This window comes from Phascolarctos cinereus, unplaced genomic scaffold (genome assembly GCF_003287225.1).
Source record: "Phascolarctos cinereus isolate Bilbo 61053 unplaced genomic scaffold, phaCin_HiC Scaffold_4;HRSCAF=312, whole genome shotgun sequence".
Classification (NCBI taxonomy): domain Eukaryota; kingdom Metazoa; phylum Chordata; class Mammalia; order Diprotodontia; family Phascolarctidae; genus Phascolarctos; species Phascolarctos cinereus.
In genome coordinates, this window is record NW_027555847.1 from 622,029,588 (window position 1) to 622,052,421 (window position 22,834).

The 22,834-nt window shown below is 43.4% G+C and overlaps 1 protein-coding gene across 5 annotated transcripts in view; it reads left to right on the forward strand.

Annotated features, from left to right (window-relative positions):
* The window catches only part of ZHX2 (zinc fingers and homeoboxes 2), a 216,592-nt gene that overhangs the window by 53,087 nt on the left and 140,671 nt on the right, over window positions 1-22,834 (forward strand). For 4 of the 5 annotated variants that reach the window (XM_078153720.1, XM_078153722.1, XM_078153719.1 and 1 more), the window contains one exon: window positions 112-158. The gene's annotated coding sequence lies outside the window, so the exon portion shown is untranslated. Of the gene's footprint in view, window positions 1-111; window positions 159-21,554; window positions 21,789-22,834 lie in introns of those variants that run through there. The other variant, XM_078153721.1, reaches the window with a different exon arrangement.

Consider the following 22,834-nt stretch of genomic DNA (forward strand, 5'->3'; position numbering starts at 1 on the left):
GTTATTTTCACCCAAAGGGCCTCAGTGTGGCATTGAACAAGCTAGGGGGGGAAGTTGGGAGAGAAAGGAGCTGGCAGAGAAGTAATTAATGTACTGTTTTCTGATTAATAGGAAAAGACTTCACCAAACGCTGTGAGTGAGAGAGGAAAACTCTTCAGGTAAGAAAATTGTTACTTTTTAAATTTTTTTTTAAAAAAAAGGTTTTAATCTCTCCAGATAGAGAAAGAAAGCCAAAGAAATTCCTAACGTTATGGAATGGTTTTAGAGGACCTGCCTCAGGTTCTCGAGTCCCAAATTCCACTGTTCTTATCTTCTCAAAGTTCCTGATTCGCATTCTCACTTGTCGTCCATAGTACTATTACCCAAAAGCCTCCTCCCTCCAGGCTTTAGACCAGGAGATTCGTGTCTCTCCCAGAGCCTGGACAGAGACAGCATCTCCTTCTCAGTGAATGCTAGCACGTTTCTCATAGTGTGCAAAGGATAATGAGTTTGGATGGCAGTTCGAAATAAATAAATGAGAGCCCTGACCATAAGAAACTATCCATCGTGTGCGCCCACGAAAGGGAACCTTGGATAAACTTGCAAAGGTCTTGACATTTTAAAGGGAGATGCTGAATTCTGAAAAGGGGATGTGATGGACTCTGCTGGGACCCATGAAGCCTTGTTTGCTTTCCCTCCTGCTGATATCACTGCTCCAGATTGCCGCCTGGCTCCCCAGCCCTAGGCTCTCCATTTCCTGGCTGGGGCCCTGAAGACTTGGGGGAGGTGGGAAAGCGGGACTGGCCAGTTGTGTGATTTTTTAAAAAGTCTCGGGGAGAGTGGGGAGCGGGCCCCTGAGAAGGTTGATGCCTGGTCTTTCGTGAGCAGTTAGCTACCTTTCACAAATGCTGCTTTGAGGTTATTCATCTGTTTGGACCCAAAGGTATGTGGCTTCCTTTGGGGTGCCTTGGCAGCCCATTGCATCAAGTGTTTTGTCGTTGTTTTGGACAGAGGGTGTTGGAGGATTTTTGAAGTGTTTAGTCGTCTCTTCCCACCACCCTCCTCTTACTCCCTGACTTCAATTTCTGATCCCCTTGAGTCCAGTGCTGCAAATCTGGCATCCCCCAAACTTGAGGGGGTAGTGTTGGAAGATATTAGGGAGGGTAGCAAGAAGCCAACAAAAGATATTGCACTGCTGTCACCACTCCCTCCCAAAAGGAAGTGAAAGGCCTGCAACGTAGCTTAACAGTGCCTTGGGGAGATAGTACGGGATTGGACCGATCTGAGTGTAAAGAGATAAATGGTAGAAGTTGAATTGCAGTTGTTTTCAATCTCAATTTTAAGAGAGGAGTTGTAGTGTCATAGAATCTTAGGGATCATAGAAATAATTGTATCCTACGCTTAGAGCTGAAGGGAACTTAGAGAATGCATTCTAATTCTCTCATTTTACAGATAAGGAAACTGAGACCCAGAGAGGTTAAGTCACTTGCCCAGGGGCACACAGCATCACTCTTTCTCCATAACCTCCCAACCAAAACAGGGAGAGGAACTTTTTAAAATATCCCCATTTTCTTCTGGGAAATGCCACAGAGTGCTCTGAGGTTGCTCTGTTATGTTAACAGTAATAGCCTGCTTTTAGCATTGTCTTTGCCAATGCTTTGAAGGTGTATCGTAGGTAAATTCCAACACAGCTTTGCAAAGGCAGGCCCTGCATCTCCTCATCCTTGGGAAGAGTACTACCCTGAACTCCTAGGGGTCCGGGGAGTGTCCTGGGCAGGCCAAACCCAGCCCTGGCCCCGAGGCGAGCAAGGCCCTTGTTTTCCTGATGGCTGGATGTCTGCCTGAGCCTCTCACAGCAGCATCAGATTAAAAGCTCCATGCTGCATTCTGACCAAACCAAAGCTTTCATTGTGAGTCACACTCTCCCCGCCAACCTCATTCTAAGGAAGTTTATGGGAGGGGGAGGGGACGCGCGGAGTGACCGAGGCCCCGGAGCTACACTTAACCTCCTGGGATTGGGGTCCACACATGGCCTTAGCGGTTCAGTGTTAGTTTGTAAAAGGACCCGCCGGGGTCCTCCGTGGGGAGAATATTAATAGTGCCCTATTAGGGCTGGCCTTCTCTTAAAGACTGCTTTCTGGATTGGGCCCCAGAGCTTGCTCTGGTGAATCACATGCTGGATTGTCCTCTCATTTTACCAGCTGACTTAATGCTCTTATTTACTGACCCCAGAAGCAAGCGCGTTGATCATTCAGTATTGCTTTGGTTCATAGTCCCAGATTTAGAGTTAGAAAGGACCTTAGAAGCCATGTAGTCGAACCTTCTGAAACTTAGGACCCAAGAAATTAAGTGACTTGCACAGGTTCACACAGCTAGTAAGTGATAAGGGAAGGATTTGAGCCCAGATCTCCTGAATTAAGGGTGGGTAGGTGGTACAGTGGATAGAGTGCCAGGCCTAGAGTCAAGAAGACCTGAGTTCAAATCCGGCCTCAGACTCATGACACTTACTAGCTATGTGATCCTGGGCAAGTCACTTAACCCCATGGCCTAACACACCCCCCCAAAAAAAAAAGAAGAGGAGGAAGACCTGAGTTCAAATCCAGTCTCAGAAACTTACTGGCTGTGCAACCCTGGGCAAGTCACTTAACCCTATTGACCTTAGTTTCCTCATCTCCAAATAAGCTAGAGAAGGAAATGGCAAACCACTGCAGTATCTTTGCCAAGAAAACCCAAATGGGGTCACAAAGAGTCGGACACAACTGAATACCTCCTGAATCAAAGCCAAGATTTATAAAATGCACAAAAACTTTGCAATATTACCCTCATGCAACATCATGGTAAGAGGAAACCCTCTTTGTAATCCTTACTTATCTCTGCTTTTCACATACAGATGACTCTAAGGCAAAGAAAGCTAATGCAACGTGTTCCAGCATGAGAGTCCTGGACTTGGACTCATTAGACTTCATCATTATTCTGTATATACAAATTGTCTCCCCAAATAGAGTGTAGACACTCTGAGGGCAAGCACTAGCTCGGTCTCCAAAGCCTATCACAGTGCCTTGCAGTGGTAAAGATTTAACAAATGGGTGCTAATTGCAGATTGACTGATTCCTAACACCTTTCACGGTGCCTTGCAAAAAAATAGCCATTTTGTAAATGTTTGGTAAATGGATGAAGGACTTTAGTGTCCTGAGAATAGCCCTGCACTGAAAGTCTGGAAACCTGGGTTTGAATTATGTCTTTTACACCAACTAACTGAATGGCCATGGGCAAGTTACTTCAACTCGGGCCTCTAACTGAGATCCCTTCCAGCACTCAGCTTTTTCTAGTACTTCTTAAACTTGTTCCACTCCTGACCCCTTCAGCACTGTCTCACCCTCCAGGTGGGCCTCAGACCACATGACTATTTCCTATGCGACTCTACCTGGGCTTTTGTTTCTTCCTCTGATTGGTGCCAATGGCCCCCTTCACTGGTGTTGTGTCCAGTCCATGGTGTTCTTCACACTTATCCAGCTTGAAACTTCTTGGGGCAGTGGTCAGTGGGAGCAAAGGTGGTAGATGATGCCCTGCAGGTTCTTTTTCTGCCATGTCTGTAGACCAAGAAGGTTTGGGAAATCCTGGTTTGGTGGCTGCCATGGTAGGTGGAACCATGCTAGGTTTCAACATAACAGCCTAGAATGTTTCTTCTTCCTTCATGTGGCTAATTTGCTGCGTGGAACTTGGACAGTAGGATGAAGGAAGCACAGAACCGAACAGTTTGGGTATGTTGTATAGAGTGTATTACTAAAGGGGTGGTTAGTGAACGTCCAGAATAGGAAGCAGTGATCATGAAGACCCAGTATGGCTTTATGAAGAATAGTTCTTAGACTAATCTTTTTTCTCTCTTTGATCAGTTGTAAGACTTCTGTAAATGTAGTTTGCCTAGACTTTATAGCTAAGCATTGCACAGAGGTTTCTCTGCTGTTCTTATGGACAAGATGGGGAGATGTGAGCTAGATGAGAGTATAGATTCATAACTGGTTGAATGACTGAACCCAAAGTACAGTTATTAATCAGTATTTGGGGAAAGGTGTGATATGCTAGAGTCTGCCTAAAGGAGGGGGACCAAGATGCTGACAAAGGCCTCAAGTATATGTTATTTAAGGATTGGCCAGAGGAACTGGAGATATTTAACCTGGAGAAGAGAGGAGTCATGGAAGTGAGGGCTTCTGAAGGAAAATCCTGTGGAACAACTTGGTCTTCCAGGACCTAAAAGTCAGAATATACAGAAAAACTTCCTGACAGTAGGACTGTCTGTAAGTGAAATGGGCTGCTTCAGGGGGTAGTGGGTCCCATCTCATTGGAAAGTTTCAAGTAGAGATCGGATGGCCACTTGTGAAGGGTATTGTGAAGAGATTCCTATTCAGTTACAGGCTGGACTCCATGGCTTGTCTAATTCGGAGGCTCTGTCAAAGTCTCATTCAGTTTCCTGGGTAGAATCTGGCCACTCTCTTTTTTCCTCCTGTGATTCAATTCAGGATAAGTGTGCAAAACTAAGTGCTGGGTGTGTGTTGGGGGGAGGTGGGGAGCGGAAGCCCTAAGGTGCTTATCTTGAGACTTGGGAGGGGAGGAAGGCAAGGAAGCCTTCCTAGAGGAGATTGAGTGGGCCTTTGGCTGGGTGGGAAATGAAGGGGAGGGAAGACTTCTCAGTCACAGGAAAGAACATGGGAACTTTCTCCTTGTAAGATCATGGCTATAGAGCCAGAAGGGATCTCATAGACATTTACCTTATTTTGCAGAGAGGAAACCGAGGCCCAGGGGCTTGTCTATGGTTGCACAAGTGGTAAACCTCAAAAGTAAGATTGGAGCCCAGTTCTTCAGACTGCAAAGCATACCTTCCGCACTGGTTTTCTAGTTGTCTGTGGTCTAACTGGTTCTCCACTCCTATGGTTTGTATTGTGCTTTTGACTTGGCACTCTGTCATAATCAATATGGAATAGTGGGGGTGTAAGCAAAATAAAGACAGATTTGGATTTGGAATCAGGGGACCTAAGTTGTAGTGCCACTCTGACACAAATTGATTTTGTAACCTTTAGTAAGCAGTAGAACCTCCTTAGGCCTTTCTTTCCTTATCTGTAAAACCAGAGGGTTGGCCTGAATATTCTCAAAGATTCCTTCCTCTGAAACATGCCTGTTGGGTTTCAGATGTATCTGACTCTTCTTGACTCCATTTGGGGTTTTCTTGGCAAAGATACTTGGGTGGTTTGCCATTTTCTTCTCCAGCTCATGAGGAAACTGAGACAAACAGGGTTAAGTGACTTGCCCAGGGTCACACAGTCAGTGTCTGAGTCAGATTTGAACTCAGGAGAAGGAATCTTCCTCACTCCAGGCCCAGCACCACCTAGCTGCTCTGTAGCATTCTATGGCTTCTTTAAGTCCTCTATATGATGACATCTGTGTGGGAACTATGTCCACTGAGGCAGATTGCACCCTGTCTGTAATTAATAGTCTGAGTGGTTCAGCAATTGGCTACTAAATGTCACAGGCAGTATTTGAACTCAGGTCTTTCTAAGGTCAGTACTCTATCCATCTCATGACATAGATTCTCATGTCATTGCCACATGGTTTGAATGATATTATTTTATATTTGGTTCTTTTTTATGCCTTGTGAAAACTCCTTGAGTATAGGTCTCATTTCTTTGACTCCCCCATTTCCCAATCTAACATATTTCTGGATTTGGATATAGTGAGGGAGGAGGTCCTTACCTGTGATTTCATTGGCCTAGGGAACCTCCCACTTTGGAAAATCTCTTTGGGGACCATGGACATGTAATTTGTGGTCTGAGAGAATTTCCAGGAGCACCAAGATTAAATGGCTTACTGTTTGTCCTTTGTTCTCGAAGAGGACCATGACATCTGGGAGGTGACGCCGTGACATGCAAGTGAATTGGATTTGAGTGAGGGAGGGCTGGGCAAAGTCACCAGCCTCACTTTCTCCTCCAGAGCCATATGGGTCTAGTGTCCAGATATTCATCAGGACAACTGGAGATGCCCACCATTAACCACACAGGTGATATGGCAAGATGTAAGACTTAAATCCTGGTCTTTCTGATTCCAAAATGCCCCAGCCCTTTGCACACTACATACACCCTGCTGCCTCTCCTATCCAGGGCAGGTTAAGTAGCAAACACTTGTTGAATGAATTGAATGAATGGAATAGAGATTTGATTCAACCTCCAATTAATTGATACTTAAATATGAACTTAGTGGGGAGAGGGGAGAACCAAGGTTCCTTGTAGTGCTTAAGGTGGTGTTTAGTTAATATAACCCCTCTGTGAGGCAGACCCTCCCCTCAGTGTCATTATTATTGACACTATGCAGATAGGAGAAACTGAGGCAAAAAGCTTGGACCTGTCTTCTGTCAGGCAGGTGTTCCGTTTCTCCTCGGATTTCAGTGATTTCTAGTGTCACCTTTCTTTTTTTTTTTTCTTTTCACCTCAATTATTCCTCAGGGCCAGAAGGAGTTAATAAGCAACCCCAAGTGCATAACTTACTACCAGAGAAGGAACTTAGGCTCAGAAAATAGAGCTCATTATTCCCCCTGTGTATGACTGGGAGGGTGGCTGTACCTTTTCTCGGGTAATGCTGCCCAGAGGACCACAAAGGCACATTTGAATCTCATGGCGTTGGGCCCCCTTTTCTTCACTGGGGGGAAAAATAGGCCATTATTCTTGATGTGCCCAGTGCCCACTAGCCCCTGATTGTCAGCTTCAGCAGAAAAGGAGGCCCCCCAGTTTCCAGGAGGATTTCCTAGTGGCAGTTCTGAAACATATTAGCATATTTTGCATTTAAAAAGAACCTAGAAAATGAATTAAATGAATGGCCCGTGGTGCTTCAGAAAGGGTCCTCCTGAACGGCCAGTAATTGTCCGGATTTTGAAATTCCCAGTTAATGCCTGAAATTTACGAAGCACTGCAGTAGCCTGCCTTAATCAGGAGACATTGTAATAGCGGGTGCATATTTTAAGGACCATGATATCCTGTTACCGTCAGAGCGATACCTGGAGACTTGCTCAAGAGAACCCTGTCCTAGTTTTTGTAGCAAAGCTTGCACTTCGTTTTCTGCCCCCAGTACATGATTCCAGCTGAGATTTTTTCCCATCTTACTTTCAAAACCCTCTTTCATGAGAGGAACAGGGTGGGAGGGCTGGGGGAGGGGCTCCTGAACAATCAGTTAAGGCCCAGTGTAAGACAGGAGGCAAAATACAACGTACATCAACCCCGCATTCAACGGCTCTTCAGTTAAAAGTGTGCTGTGAGCGGAGATCAGATCCTTGAATGGAGTCTCAGTTGATAATACAGTTGGAGCCTGGGCAACGTTCTTCAAGGTGGCAGTGCCCAGACCTGCTTGGAAGAAGTAGGCTCTGTCAGCAGGGTGAGTGTGTCTGCAGTGATGGCAGCCGAGGCCCAAGGAAGCATCTGGGGGATGCAAGGGTGCGTGAGGCTGGTGATTGGAAGGGAAGAACTGAGCACATGCTGAGGGGGCCTCCTTAGAATGGGCTGCCTGCACAGACCCAGGAGAAGGGAGAGATGCTTTGTTTGAGCTGTAGGCCTAAAAAAAGTGGGCAAATGGGCACTGAAAGCCCAAGAAAGCTGGCTCACAACCACAGCTGGGGGCTTCAGGTGTGGTTAGGGTTTTCTGCTTTCTTGGCTGGAGCCATACAAAGTGAAAGTCAGTAGGATCCTTCTCACAGTTTCATTCAAAAAATGCCCCGTCCGCCACCCCCCTTCTCTAGTTAACATGATCTGAGTCTGCACAGATATAAATAAAAATGACAGAACTGCTAAATAAAGATAGATCCCCTGGGTGAGCCCTGATGGAACTGAAAGTACCCAGGAGATAGCAGGAATGATTGACAGAAGTAGCTGGTACTTCCTTCCCTCCCTCCCACCTGCTCTCTCCTGTGACCCATCGCTTACTGATGGTTCTGGCTCAGCCCAGTAACTACAGTGGGGATGATTTTAATCAGGGCACAGGAAATGCTATCAAATGAAGGTACGAAGAGCCCCCCTCACAGGCCACCCTTAGAGCTAACTTGGTGAAACTCCGGCCTTTCATGGTATAAATGACTCAAATGCCACTCTGTAGGAACAGAGGGGAAGTAGAGGGGAGCTCAGCCCACTGTCACTCAGAAATGGGGGGCTAAGGGAAAAACCCTCTACATGATTCATTGTGCATCAGAAGGATGTATCCAGCCAGGCTGGTGATGGAAAAATTAAACAGTCATTAGATGTTAAGGAATTGTTGTTGGGCAGTGCCAAAGAAAAAATAATAAGCAGGAAAATGAGAGGGTGCCAGGGTACCTCTGTTTTGGAAGCCTTTCCTGATTCTCTCCTACCCTTCTCAAATTACCTTGTATTTATTTTTTTATATCCTGCATGTATTTATTACGTGTTGTTTCCCCCATTAGAATGTATACTTTTTGAGGACGGGCACTATTTCATTTGCCTCTGTATCCCCAGCACCTAGCATGGTGCCTGAAACACAGTAGGTGCTTAATAAATGCTTGTTGACTGATTGGAGAAACAGTCAAACCCTTTGAGTAGGTTGGGAGGGACTGGATCTCGATTGTGAAGGGCAGTTTGGAGGCTTTTAGAAGAAAAAAAAAACCTGGAAACTAAATGGGGAGAGAACCCAGAATGAGCTAAAGGGCCTTCCAAACATTAAATAACACCCTAGTAAAGCATTAAAAAAAAAAAACCAAGAGAGGAGAAGAGGAGAATGGGGAAGAGTGTTGCAGGGCATGGCTGGTTGCTATACAAGCCAAAGGAATGGGCTCTTCAAAACAGGTCACCCAAGTCAAAGAAACTGAGTCAGTGCTGAGTGCCCAGAATGAAGGAAAAGCTGGTTGGGACTTTAGTGAGAAGACTAGGGCAGGGGTGGAGAACCTGTGGCCTTGAGGCCCTGTGCTAGGACTTGGACTGAGTCACTGGCTCACACAGCTATGAGACCTGGACTCAGAACGAAAAGGCCCCTAAACTTCTGGGGACCTGGGAAGTTAACAGAGAATACTCAATTTGGGCCTGGTTTGGAAGAAAGGAGAATAAACAGTCATTGCAGTGTTTGAGGCGAGAGCTGGACTCAGTGCCTTTCTTTTTTTTAAAACCTGTATCTGATTGAGTACCAGGAGATCATTTATCAAGATGTCACCTGGCTATGCCTGAGATGCCCTGGCATTGTTGGGTAAGGATGACATTTCCTTCCATGGCCGTGCACTGTGGATGGGTTGTGCCTTAGTGAACTGACTGGGTGAGGGAGAAGGGCCACCCAGAAAGAGAGAAGGAAAAGCCAGGGACCCCAGAGGCACAAGCCTGTGAAGGAGAAATTACTCCCTCCCGATCTTCTTTAATCTCATCCTCAGGAGTGCCTCTTCAGACCAGCTGGGAAGCCTGCTGTCTCTGAAGGCAGTCTGTTTCATCACAAATGTCTGCCCTGTCTTTGTAGGGACAGCGTGGAATAGTGGATAGAGCAGCTAGCCTTGGAGTTAGTGAGGAAGCCCTGGGTTTGCATCTGACCTCTGACACTTACCAGCACTTGGGATAAAGACTAGAGCTGTGATTTCATTGGTATATGGAATTCCCAGATGAGGAAACTACTGAAACAGATCTGCAACTTATACTCCTGTTTTTGCTTAGGGTGCTGAGAGGTTAAGTTATAGTAGTTAATATTTCTGTAGCTCTTCAAGGTTTGTATTACAAAGCACTTTACAAATATTGTCTCATTTGATCCTTGCAACAGCCTTGGAAGGTAAGTGCTATTATTACTCTCATTTTACAGGTGAGGAAACTGAGGCAGGAAGCGGTCAAATGATTTGCCCAGGATCACAAAGCTAGTAAGCGTCTGAGGTCAGATTTGAACTCTGGCCTTCTTGGCTCTAGGTCCAGTGCTCTAATTCATTGAACCACCTAGTGGCCTCATAAGTGACTTTCCCAAGGTCACACAGCCAATATGTATGCTACAAAGGCAGGACTTGAACCTGGGCCTTCCTGGCTCTGAGGCTCCATCCACACTGCCTCTCACAGGTCCTAGGAACCCTGGGCAAATCACTTAATGACTTGGAGCTTCAGTTTTCTCATCTGTAAAATGGAGATGATATCAGGCACACTAGTACCTGCCTTCCCGGGTTGTCAAGGGGATCAAATGAGATGATATTTGTCAAGTGACCTGTACATCTTAAGTAGTTCTATGTAAATGAATGCCACAGTCTTTATCATTGTCATTGTTGTCATTTATCTTCTCTTCCTTTAAAGAGATCACAAAGACAGGATTAGGAGGAAATTAAGTCTGGCTTCTCTTGGGTAGGATCCCCCAGGGGCCTAGCAGGGGAACCTTGTGATGTGTATTTTATTTATGTATTTATAGATCTACAACCTCCTTAAGATAGTGACTTTCCGAAAGAAGGAAGGAGAGAGAAGTTCGTTAAAATATTGATTGGCCAGTAGTTATATCACAGACTTTTGGAACTGGAAGAGATCTTAGCAGTCATCAGATCCAGGGCTGGACCTATTTAGTTTGCATCTAGGAGCCACATTGAGGAGCTAGCTGGATTTTTTCAGTCTCCAAGGAAAGAGAAAAAAAGGCCACAAATAACAACCGAGTCATTGGTGCCCAGCTTCAGTCACTGACGATCTGCAGAATCATCCTGAGCCATCTCTTCTTTGGGAAAGCTGAGGAAGGGAGCTAAGTCCCCCTGGCTAGTGTAGGGCACCTGGCTTCAAGAGCAGGATTCAGAGGCCCTGATTTCAAGTCCTTTCCTTTCTGCCCGGCCTTGGGCCTCTCTGTGCCTCACTGTCCTATTTTATAAAATTAGGGGTTGCACCAGATGACTGTGTGAGGTGTAGATCACCTTCCAACTCTGAATTTTCATTTGGCATTTAAGGCTCTTCAATAAGCCCTTCCTACGTGTCCTGTTTTCTTGCACTTTACTCCCCCGTGAGAATTCCGATCCCACCATACTGACCTCCCTGCTGCTGCGGTTGTTCAGTTGTGTCTGACTCTTCGTGACCCATTTGGGGTTTTCTTGGCGAACATACTGGAGTGGTTTGCCATTTCCTTCTCCAGCTCCTTTTACAGATGAGGAAACTGAGGCAAGCAGGGTTAAACGACTCGCCCAAGGTCACATAGCTAGTAAGTATCTGAGAATGGGATCTGAACTCGGATCTTCCTGAGCTCAGCACTCTATCCGCTGTACCACCTAACTGCCCTCCTTACCGTGCCTTCTCCTATGCCTTTGTCCTAGCTGTCTCCCCTGCCTGGAATGCATTCCCTAGATCATCATCTCCAATTCTTAGAATCCTTGGCTGCTTCTTTGAACAATCAGTTCAAATACCACCTGTTTTAGGAAGCCTTAAAAAACATGTCCAAAGATGATCTAAGTATAATCAAATCAGCTAATTAGCAGCCGAACTTGGAACCAGCACCTAGTCTCCTGACTCTGCAAGAGGCGCCATCTTCTTTGGGTATGTGGCCTGGCCTCCCAAGTGTGCATTGTACTTCAGGGAGGATAAAAAGAATGAGGACGGCCGCAGAACAGAAAGCGAGGCATACGAAATAATCAGATAGATACAGTTTGAAAATAAGGAAGGGGTTACAGAATCATAAGGGATCAGAGGAAGATTCATTAGGAGGAAGAGGTGAGTTTTGAGTCAGGTTTTAAGAGGCAAAATGACCAAGGATGGGCCAGGGAGAGAGAGGAGAAACATTTGGTTAAAGGTGACCAATGCTAATCTCACACTGGTGTGTGCAAGGTACTCTGCTGGATCCTGAGGGAACGAGAGGGGCAAAGACATAGACAGATCTATGAGTGGGCGTCTCCTGAATGCCCTTATAGCTAGCAAGGACCTTGGCCATCCTTGGGGAGTACAACCCTACCATCTTGCAAATGAGGAAACTGGAACCCAGGGGAATTTGTAGCATGAGGAGAGCAGAGGGCCAAGGACTCAACCCACATTTCTAAAGGAAAAATACATCCTACTGAAGCCTTTCATTTTTATATCAGTCATTTCTGCCCCTTCACTTGCCCCCCCTCCATTGAACCCTCCCCTATAATAAAGAAAAACCATTATGCAAAAATACTCAGTGCCTGCCGCTGACAATGTATCCTGCCCTAAGCTGTCTCCTGCGCCTCCTCTTTGAGGAGAGGGGTGTGCTTTCAGTATCTTCCCTCTGGTATTGTCATTGATTTTTCAGCGACTCTGATTTCATCTTCCTTTCACTGATGTTTTCATTTACACTGTTGAAATCTACTTAATCTTGTTCTTTTCATTTTCTTCTCATTCTCTTTCAGTTCATACAGATCTTTCTGGGTTTCTTTGAATTCTTCATTCCTAGGGTCATTGATAAATCTAGAGCCAAAAGGGCCTCCAGAGGCTGTCTAGTCCAGTTAGGTTGTGACTTGCCCAAGGTCAGGTGGAGTTTGAGCCCAGAGCCAGTATTCTTTCCACTGTACGTGTTATGTCTATGTTACTACATTCAAGAAACTACAGTTTCTTCAGCTATTCATGAATTTAGGGTTCCTTAACCTGGGGTCTGGGACCTTTAAAAAAGTATTTTGATTGATGTATTTCTGTATGATTAGTTTCCTTTGTAATCCTATATATTTTACTATATACATTAAAAAATATCATTCTGAGAACTTGTCCATAGGCTTTTACTGGACTGCCAGAAGGGTCTGTGACTTTAAAAAAGGTTTAAGACACCTCACTCAAACGGATAGGCATTATTTTGCCTACGATTCTTTATCACATAGTGTGCTCTGAGCCCACGTTTAAAACATAAGAAACCATGACAAAGAAAGGCGTAGTACTTTAAGGTCTACAAAATATTTTACATATCCTCACAGTAACCCAAGTTGTCCAGATCTCCATCTGGCCACTGGACCCAAATAGCTCCAGAGGAGAAAGAGAGGCTGGTGATTTTACACAGCCCTCCCTCACTTATATACAGTTCACTTGCATATCATGACATCACCCCCTGATGTCCTGGTCTTCTTCAAGAATGAAGGACAAAGGGGCAGCTAGGTGGCACAGTGGATAGAGCTCTGGTCTTGGAATCAGGAGGATCTGAGTTCAAATGCAGCCTCAGACACATAACACTTAACTAGCTGTGTGACCCTGGGCAAGTCACTTAACCCCATTGCCTAGCCAAAAAAAAAAAAAAGAATGAAGGACTAATAACCCCATAAAGTAGGTGCTGTTATTATCCCCACTTTACAGATGAGTAAACAGAGACATGAAGTGATTTGCCCAGGGTCACACAGCTATTAAATGTTACAGATGAGATGTGAACTCAGGTGTTTTTGATTCCAAGTCTAACACTCTAATCTAACACACCTAATCTGGGAAGCCCTCCTAGAAGAGGAGAATTTAACAGAATCACTAGAAATAAAATCCCAGAGCTCCATAACCCAAATGGGAATGTGACTTCTAGCCCACCTTGGAAGCTCTTTTGTGGCATGGAAAGTTACTTAATGGGATAGTTCTGTTTGCAAACCAAAGGGCTAGAAAGGCTCCAGGAAAGAAACAGAGCCAATCTTTTGTGGTTTCCTTGGGAAACTCTGTACTTGGTATGCATTAGGTGGTCAGAACTGGTCCCAGTGAATTTCAGCTGAATTAATTTTGCAAACTTACCGTTTGTTGTGTGTGTGTGTTTCTGAGAAGAGGGAGATAGATGGGGGATGGGGTGGAAAATGCATTTAAGAAATTCTACATAATTGCACATGTATAACCTATGTCTGATTGTTTGCTGTCTGGGGGGGGGGGACGGAAGGAAAGAGGGATAGAAGTTGGAACTCAAAACTTTAAATAAAAATTAAAAAAAAAAAGAACCTTCTACCTTGTTAGAACCTTATTCCCAGACCTCCCTCCCCCCTCTTCTACCAAGTAAACAGCTTAATTTCCATCTCTGCTGGAGATGCAGGATGCACCATTCACACTTGCTAACAGATAATGCCTCTTGTCTTTGTCAGTTCCTAACAGTCTTCTGTAGAGTTGAAGCTTGGAAAAAAGGTAATTGACTGCCTCATCTTGGGTAAAATGAAAACACCTGGAGACAGTTCCCATTTCAGATTCAGCCACCCCTCCCCAGATCCCCATCCACCAGGATCCAGTAGATAACCCCAGGGCCCCAGTCCAGAGCTAAATGGATTTGGAGGAGAGGAGCCATCGATTAACCTTGTGTCCAGGATACTTATTTCTCATTTTCCAAATGCTCTGAGATGGAGGAAAGCGAAGGGAACATGCTCCAATAAATAGAATACCTGTAGGTTGCCATTATCCACAAATCCAACTAACCTTCAGCACAATAGGCTAGAGTCACAATGACAGAATCCAGGCACGCCAGGAGTGATAGTGCTAGGAACTCTTAAAGCAATGCCATAGTAGCGAGCCTTCCATCTCAGTGACTACAGATATTTTCCAGTTTGTCCATATCTCCCTCTGTAGCAGTCATTTAATGTTGCATTCTGTGGGTGTGAGGTTTCATTCCTCTATTTCCTTCTTATTAGAAGGAAACAACATTGTAGGCTTATAGATGGAGCTGAAAAAGACCTCGGAAACCATCCAGTCCAGTTGTCTCATTTTATAGATTTGGAAACTGAGGACACTTAAAGGACTCGCCCAAAATCCCACTGATTATAAGCCAGGCCTCTGAGACCAGAGCCAGTGTTCTTTCCACTGTGGCCAAATCTGTGTTCAGATCCTATCTCAAGTACTGTGCAGCCCTGGACAAGTCCCGCCATCCCTCTGAACCTCATTTTCCCCATCTGTAATATGAGGGAATTGTGCTCAGTGACCTCTGAGGTCCTTCCCAGTGCTAGATCTGTGAGCCTATGATTGTCATATTGGTGTGTTAGGATTAATCACAATCAACGGAGCGGTGCTTTTAAGTTACTCTGAGAGCAGCTTGGGTATAAAAACACTATTTCAGCGCAGTCTCCTTGGTAATAGGAGAGGGTTGTAATGATAGCTAGCCTCTCAGGGTCCCTTCCAGCTCTAACATTCTGTGAATCTATGGTTCTTGTCATCAAGGACAGCTACAACCAAATTCCTGCTCTGTGATCTGAGAACACGTTAAAAAAAAAAAAAACCTATGTCCTTGTGGACCCCAAGCCTGGAAGGCCAGTCCAGAGAGGTATGATTTTGTTTGAGTTTACTTTAAATTCTCAGAGTTGTTAGTTATAATTTGCTGAAGAAGGCTTTTTAAAGGAAGGCTGGCTATGTAATCACGGGACATATTAACCCAGATAAACTTGTAAAAAAAATTGTGTCCTGACCCAGCCAGAGATTTGGGCAGTGGATTGTTTTTGGTTTTTTGGTTTTTTGGTTTTTTGGCAGTAGGGAGTAGAGAGGATAAGGGCTTCTTTTCCCATCCCTTCAGGAATAGTTTTGCAGTTTTTTAAGCTGACCTGAAGGATCAGAGACTTCATAGCAGGCAGCTAGGTAACAGTGAATAAACCTGAGTTCAAATCCCACCTCAGACATTTACTAGTTGGACAAGTCATTACACTAATAACTAATTTATTATGTAGCACTTTACAAATATTAAATCATTTGATAATACAGCTCTGGGAAGCAGTTGCTATTGTTACCATCACCATTTTATAGATGGATGACTTGCCCAGGAGCACACAGCTAGTAAGAGACCATGGCTGGATTTGAACTCCAGTTTTCCTGACTCCTAAGTACAGTCTGTTGTTGTGGGTCCTTCATTCTGAAAGAGGACCAGTGATATCAGGAGGGTGATACTCTGACTTTCAGGTGAATTGGATTGAAGTGAGGCCAAGCAATGCAAAGTCATCAGCCTCACTTTCTCCTCCAGTGTCATGGGAGTCTTATGGAAAGATATAGGTCAGAATGTCTGGCGACAGCCCAGGAGGAGACATTGGCCTTTTTAAGCTAAGGTCTTACTCAGGTCTCAGTTTGTCTGAGGCAACACCCATTCAGTAGTTAAAGTTAGCCTAGCTTAACCTCTGTCTATATCAGTTTTTCCATCTGGAAAATGGAGGTATCACCACAAAATGGAATATCACTACCTACCTGTCAAGATTGTTGTGAGAATTAAGTATTTGTAAAGCACTTTGCAAACCTTAATTAAATATAAATACTAGTTATTAATATGATCATAGTATATGTAAGAGCAAACTTTAGTGGTCATCCAGGTCAACTCTGTGCTTTTATAAGAGAGGAACCTTATAATAGATACAGATTTGGAGTTAGTATCAGAAAGACCTTTCTTAACACTTAGGCCTTTCCAGAAGCTAGGCATAGACCAACATCTTACACTGTATAACAAGATAAAGTCAAAAATGGGTACACGATTTACACATAAAGGGTGATATTATAAACAAATTAGGAGAGCAAGGAATAGTTTACCTGTCAGATCTATGGAGAAGGGAAGAATTTATGACCGAACGAGATAGAGAATGTTATGAAATACAAAGTGGATAATTTTAATTATATTAAAAAGGGTCTGCACAAACAAGGCCAATGCAACCAAGATTAGAAGGGAAGCAGAAAGCTGGGAAACGATTTTTACAGCCAGTGTCTCTGATAAGAGCCTCATTTCCAAAATATATAGAGAACTGAGTCAAATTTATAAGAATACGAGTCATTCCCCAATTGATAAATGGTCAAAGGATATGAACAGACAGTTTTCAGATGAAGAAATTAAAGCTATCTATAGTCATATGAGAAAATGCTCTAAATTACTATTGATTAGAGAAATGCAAATTAAAACAACTCTGAGGTACCACATCATGCCTATCAGATTGGCTAATATGACGAAACAGGAGAATGCTAAATGCTGGAGAAGATGTGGGAAAATTGGAACAGTAATGCCCTGTTGGTGGAGTTGTGAACTGATCTAACCATAGTGGAGATCCATTTGGAACTATGCCCAAAGGCCTATAAAATTCTGCATACCCTTTGACACCCAGTAATACCACTTCTAGGTCTGTATCCCAAAGAGATCATACAAATGGGAGAAGGACCCACATGTACAAAAATATTTATAGCAGCTCTTTTTGTAGTGGCCAAGAATTGGAAATTGAGGGGATGCCCGTCAATTGGACTGAGCAAGTTGTGGTATGTGAATGTAATGGAATACAATAGTATTATGGATATACAATAGTTTCTATAAGAAAAAGCAAGTGTCTTGGGGAGGGGAGAGGGAAAGGAGGGGAAGAAAATTTAAAACTCAAAATTTTATAAAAGTGAATGTTGAAAACTAAAAATAAATATATATGTATTTTTTAGAAAAACAGGCTTTTCTAAAATTTGAATGGGCAGCCCCCTGAGGCAGTAAGTCACACACACACACACACACCCATTTTTCTTATCCGGAATAACTACATTTGAACCAAAGACCAGATCTCTGTCCCTGGGTGAGTTAATCGATTCAGCTTGGGACTTTGCCCTGTCCAGCTTAACTGGCCAGTGAGTGAGTGACTAAAAATTCCCTTAACTCAGTGATACCTAACTGGTTCTAGACCATGTTTCACATCCATTGTTCTAAACCTTTCACCACCCCTCTCTTACCCTGCCATTGTCTAAAGGAGTGTGTCTGCCTCTGAACAGCTGTCTCTTTTTTCCACTTCTTACTTTGGGAATAGTAATCAAATTAACACTACCGTTGCTTCCGGAAAGAGTATAACAGTGGGCTCCCCATGGCTTCACCATTCTTGTGGTTCCCCAGAACAAAGCTTATTTCCCTTGCTACCACTCCCCTGTATATGTTACTTCCTCCTGCTAGTATGTAAGCATTTTGAGGACAGAGACTGTCTCCCTTTTGTCTTCATATCTTGAATGCCTAGCACCAGGCTTGGTAGGTGGTAGCAATTTAGCAAATGCTATTTCATTCACTCATCTATCCATCCATTCATTCGTTCATCACTGGAGGTCTTCAAGAAGTGGCTTGGTGGTGGTGTTTAGTCATTTCAATCGTATCTGACTTTTCATGACCCCGTTTTTTGGGTTTTCTTAGCAAAGATACTGGATAGTTTGCCTTTCCTTCTCTAGCCCATTTTACAGATGAAGAAGCTGAGGCAAACAGGGTTAAGTGACTTGCCCAGGGCATTACAGCTATTAAGTGTCGGAGGCCAGATTTGAACTCAGGGAGATGAGTGAGTCTTCCTGACTTCAGGCCTGGCACTCTATCTACTGTGCCACCCAGCTGCTCATAGCAAAGTATAGGGGATGTTGTAAAAGGCATAGGGTAGTAAATTTGACTAGCTGACCTCTAAATTCCCTTCTAATTCCAAGACTATTTCATGCTTTTTTTAAAGCAAAGTAAAAAGTCTTTAATGGTTCATTTTAAAAATCAATATTAATAGCACTAGTAAGTTCTTTTTTCGTCTTAAAATGCTATGAGAATTCTCTTATGTTCATGAAGAGCCATGACTAATTTGTTAATACAATTTGTGAACAGATGATTTAGAACTCATCCAAGGACTTTATGGATTAGCTAGGCCAACCTTTTCATTTTCTTTTTTAAAAATTAATATCTTACTGATAACTTTTTTTTTCTTTTTACGTTTTTCACTTAGCAGTGCCGTCACCCCATAGAACCCTCCCTCAAAACAAAGAAATGCATTTAGGCAAAACAAAAGAGGCATCGTTTCTGACTGTGTATACCTTGTTCTTCCCCTGCCTATATAACCCACCATCTCTTTGAGGTATGTTTCACTGTCATTCATCTGGAATTGAGGTCCTTTTACTGAATTCTGATGTCTTTCGATGCCTTTTTTCTTTATGTTATTGGGATCATTTTGTAAATGGTTCTCTTAGCTCTGCTTACTTTACTCATGATTTTGTTTTTCCTAAGGAACTCAAAGTTCTTCCCACTTCCTGATAAAGTGATTGAGAAGGATGGAAGGAGAGACTTCCTTGCTTGGAGAGGGCTCCTTGCCAAGGCCACTGTAATTCAATGGTGGATTGGAGTGGTACTCGGATCTACCTCCTCCCATCTGTCATTAAAATTTCTAGCTTGTCAGATTGGATGTCATCTGGTTTTCCTTTTGACATTTCTGCACTTGGGAAACAATTTCCATATTTCAGAATGGAATGATTTTGATCACTGCAGACTTTTCCTGGGTCTGTTTTGTTCTCATTCGCTCTTTCTTTCCCCTGGACTTTTCTTCAAGTTCAGTAGAGGTCCCAGTGGAGATGTAGTGTCCCTGAGAGGCATGGTTGGCAAAGGAAAGAGACGGAGCACTCCTGAGTGAAGAGCACCCATGGTGAGAAGTCAGGCAAGAGTTCCAGGGACTTTAAGCATCATTCAGGGAAGGAAATAATCAGAGAGGGAAAAGAAATGTAAATATTCTTCAACAGCAAAAATTTCTAACCCATCCTTCCCATGCAGAGGAAGAGGTCTTTGGGGATTCAGTCAAACACTGCCTTAAAAGGCATGAAGTGTGGGCCTTTTCTACTGTCTCCCTCCTCTTTCTTCCTCATCTCTTCCTGTCACAGAAGCAGAAAGTCTTATGCTGGTAATATCTTTCACCCACACAAAAATCCAGTGATATGTTTTCTTCACTATACATACAGAAGGTTACTGGCCATGGATTTGGGCTTCCCAAAGATTGGGAAGTAGTAAGGATGTGTCTTAGAAGAGGATTATTTATTTTACTTAAACCCCATACATTCAATATAATCCTCTCCCTAGATTAATTGTGTTCACAGGAAAGTGGGATGCCTTGGGAAAACAAGGAAAGGGTGATCAGGCAACTACTATTACTAGTATTATTATTCAGTCAGTCAATAGTAAACAAGCATTTTTTTTATTAATATATTTTGATTTATCAACAATCTCTTCCATAAGCTTTTGAGTTTTAAATTTTTCTCCCCCTCCCTTCCCACCTCCCTTCCCCAAGATGGTGCGCCATCTGATATAGGCTATACATATACATTCCTATTAAACATATTTCCACACTGGTGATGTTATAAGTAAGAATTAGAACCAATAGGAGGAACCACCAGAAAGAGGAAACAAAACTCAACAGACAAAAAAAATAGCAAATAGTATGCTTCAATCTGCATTCAAACCCCATAGTTCGTTCTTTGGATGCGGATAGCATTTTCCATCATGAGGCCTTTGAAGATGTCTTAGATCCTTGTATAGCTGAGAAGGGTTAAGTCTATCAATATTAATCATCACACAGCTGGCTGTTACTGTGTACAACGTTCTCCTGGTTCTGCTCACTTCACTCAGCATCAGACCATACAAGTCTTTCCAGGTTTTTCTGAAGTCTGCCTGCCCATCATTTCTCATAGCACAGTAGTATTCCATTACATTCATATACCACAGCTTGTTCAGCCATTTCCCAATTGATGGGCATCCTCTCAATTTCCAGTTCTTTGCCACCACAAAAATAGCTGCTATGTATATATTTTTGTGCATGTGGGTCCTTTTCCCATTTGTATGATCTCGTTGGGATATAGCCCTAGAAGTGCTATTGCTGGGTCAAAGGGTATGCACATTTTTATAGCCCTTTGGGTATAGTTCCAAATTGCTCTCCAAAATGGTTGTATCATTTCACAACTCCACCAACAGTGCATTAGTGTTATTAAGCATCTACTATGTACAAAGTATTGCACTAAGCACTGGGGACACCTGGAAAGACAAAACACAGTCCCTGCCCTCAAGGAGCTTACATTCTAATGAAGGAGATAAAATGTAAATAACTAAGTACACACGTGATATAAACCGAGTAGATGGAAGATCATCTCAGAGGAAAGGAAATGGGGGCGGGGTGGAGAGGAAATGGATGAAGATGAAGAGAGGCCCCTCAAAGGAAGTGGGCTTTGAGCGGAGTCTTGAAGGAAGCCAGAAGGCAGAGGTGAGAGGAGAGAGAGCATTCAGTGGTGAGGGAGGAAGAAAATTCGGAACTGAAAAGTTGTTTTTAAAAATGAGTATTTAAAATAAATAAGTAATAAATTTATTTTGAGAGAGAGAAGAGAGAGCATTCCTGGCACGAGGGACAACCAGTATAGAGGAATTGAGTCAAGATTGGGAGTCTGGAACATGAGGAACGACAAGAAGGCTGGTGTCACTCTATCGTAGAGGACAGGGGAGTAAAGTATAAGAAGGTTAGATGGTAGGAAGGGGCCAGATTGTGAAGGTCTAGAGGGGAGGGGGCAGAGCATTGCAGTCATGGGGGACTGGGAGTGCAAAGGCAGAGTCTGGAGATCGAGTGTCATTTGGGAGGAACTGTAAATAGGCCAATGTAGCTGGATGGCAGAGTGCCCATTTCTTCAGAAGTCAGCTCAGTTCCTCTAAACCAGCCCACATAGTTCTCCCCCTTGTGAAATACCCTCTGGATAGAAATTGTTTGAATCCAGGTTCTGACTCTGGGTGGCTGTTGGCCCACAAGCAAACAAATAGCCTCTCTGATCCCTCATCTCCTCATCTGTAAAATGGCATAGTTATAGTACTACCTCACAGGGCTGATGAGGGGGAAGGGCTTTGTCAACCTTAAGGCACCGCAGAGATGTGAGTTCTTATTGTTATCATATCTTGTTCTTATTTAAGTCTTTCATTTGTCTCTCCATTAAGATCGATTACTCTGTGAAGATGTGGACTGAATTCCTGTATTTCCTTTGTGTGATTTTAGTCAAGCCACTTCAGCTTCATGGGTCTCAGTTTCCTTGTCTGTTAAAAGATGGGGCTGTATTAGATGGTAGACATTGAGGAATAGTGGACAGGGTACTGGACGTTGAATTGGGAAGAGCTGAGTTCAAACCTTCCTCAGATGCTCCCTAGCTGCATGCCCCCAGGTAAGTCATTTGAACTCTCTCAGCCTCCTCATCTTCATCTGTAAAATTAGACTCACTGGCCTTTAAGGTCCCTTTCAGTTCTAAAACTATGTCCCTAATCCTTTTGGAACTTAGCAGATTAGTAGATATGCATCAGATCCTTGATAAGAATGGTAACTGATACTTATGTAATTCTTTATGGACATTAGGTATCATCTCCATTTTACAGATGAGGGAAAAAAAAAAGGTTAAGCAGCTTAACCAGGGTCACACAGCCAGGAAGTTGTTTTTTTTGTTTGTTTGTTTTTAACTATCCTAAGTAATTCCTACTTTAATTTAGATTTTTTTCTAATTAAAAAAATTTAACATTCTTTTTTAAAAATTTTGAGTTCCAGATTTTCTTTCTTTCCAGCCCCTCCCCTGCCCACTGAGAAGGCAAGCAATATGATATCCATTATACGTCTGAAGTCATGCAAAGCATATTTTCATATTTGCCTCATTGCAAAAAAGAAAGTGGGGAAAAAAGCATGCTTCAGTCTGTCCTCAGAGTTCATCAGTTCTCTCTCCCTGAAAGTAGATAGTATTTTTCATCATGAGTCCTTTGGAATTGTCATGGATCATCGTAGTGATAAGAGTAGCTAATTCTTTTTAGGTTGATCATTCTTCCAGTATTGCTGTTGCTGTGTACAGTGTCTTTCTGGTTCTGCTCATTTCAGTCAGCACCAGCTCATAATGGAGTCAGACCTACAGCTAGGAAATTTCTATGGTGGGATTAATCCCAAATCCAGTGCCCCATCCGTGATTCCCCACTGCCTCCCATCTAATCTAACCTGCTCATTTTATACGTGAGGAAACTGAGTCCCAGAAAGATGAATAAGGTCACACAAAAGAAGTCTAGCAGTCAGTCTGTATCCCCAAGGAGTTACCAGTCTTATTGGAGAGACAAATGAAAGACTTCAAAACATCAGATGTCAACACAATCATCTTCTAAGTCAGTCTCTCTGTCTCCCAAGACCAGCTAGCTGAATTGATGTGAATGGGGAGGAATATGGCGTCCCTGTCTCTCT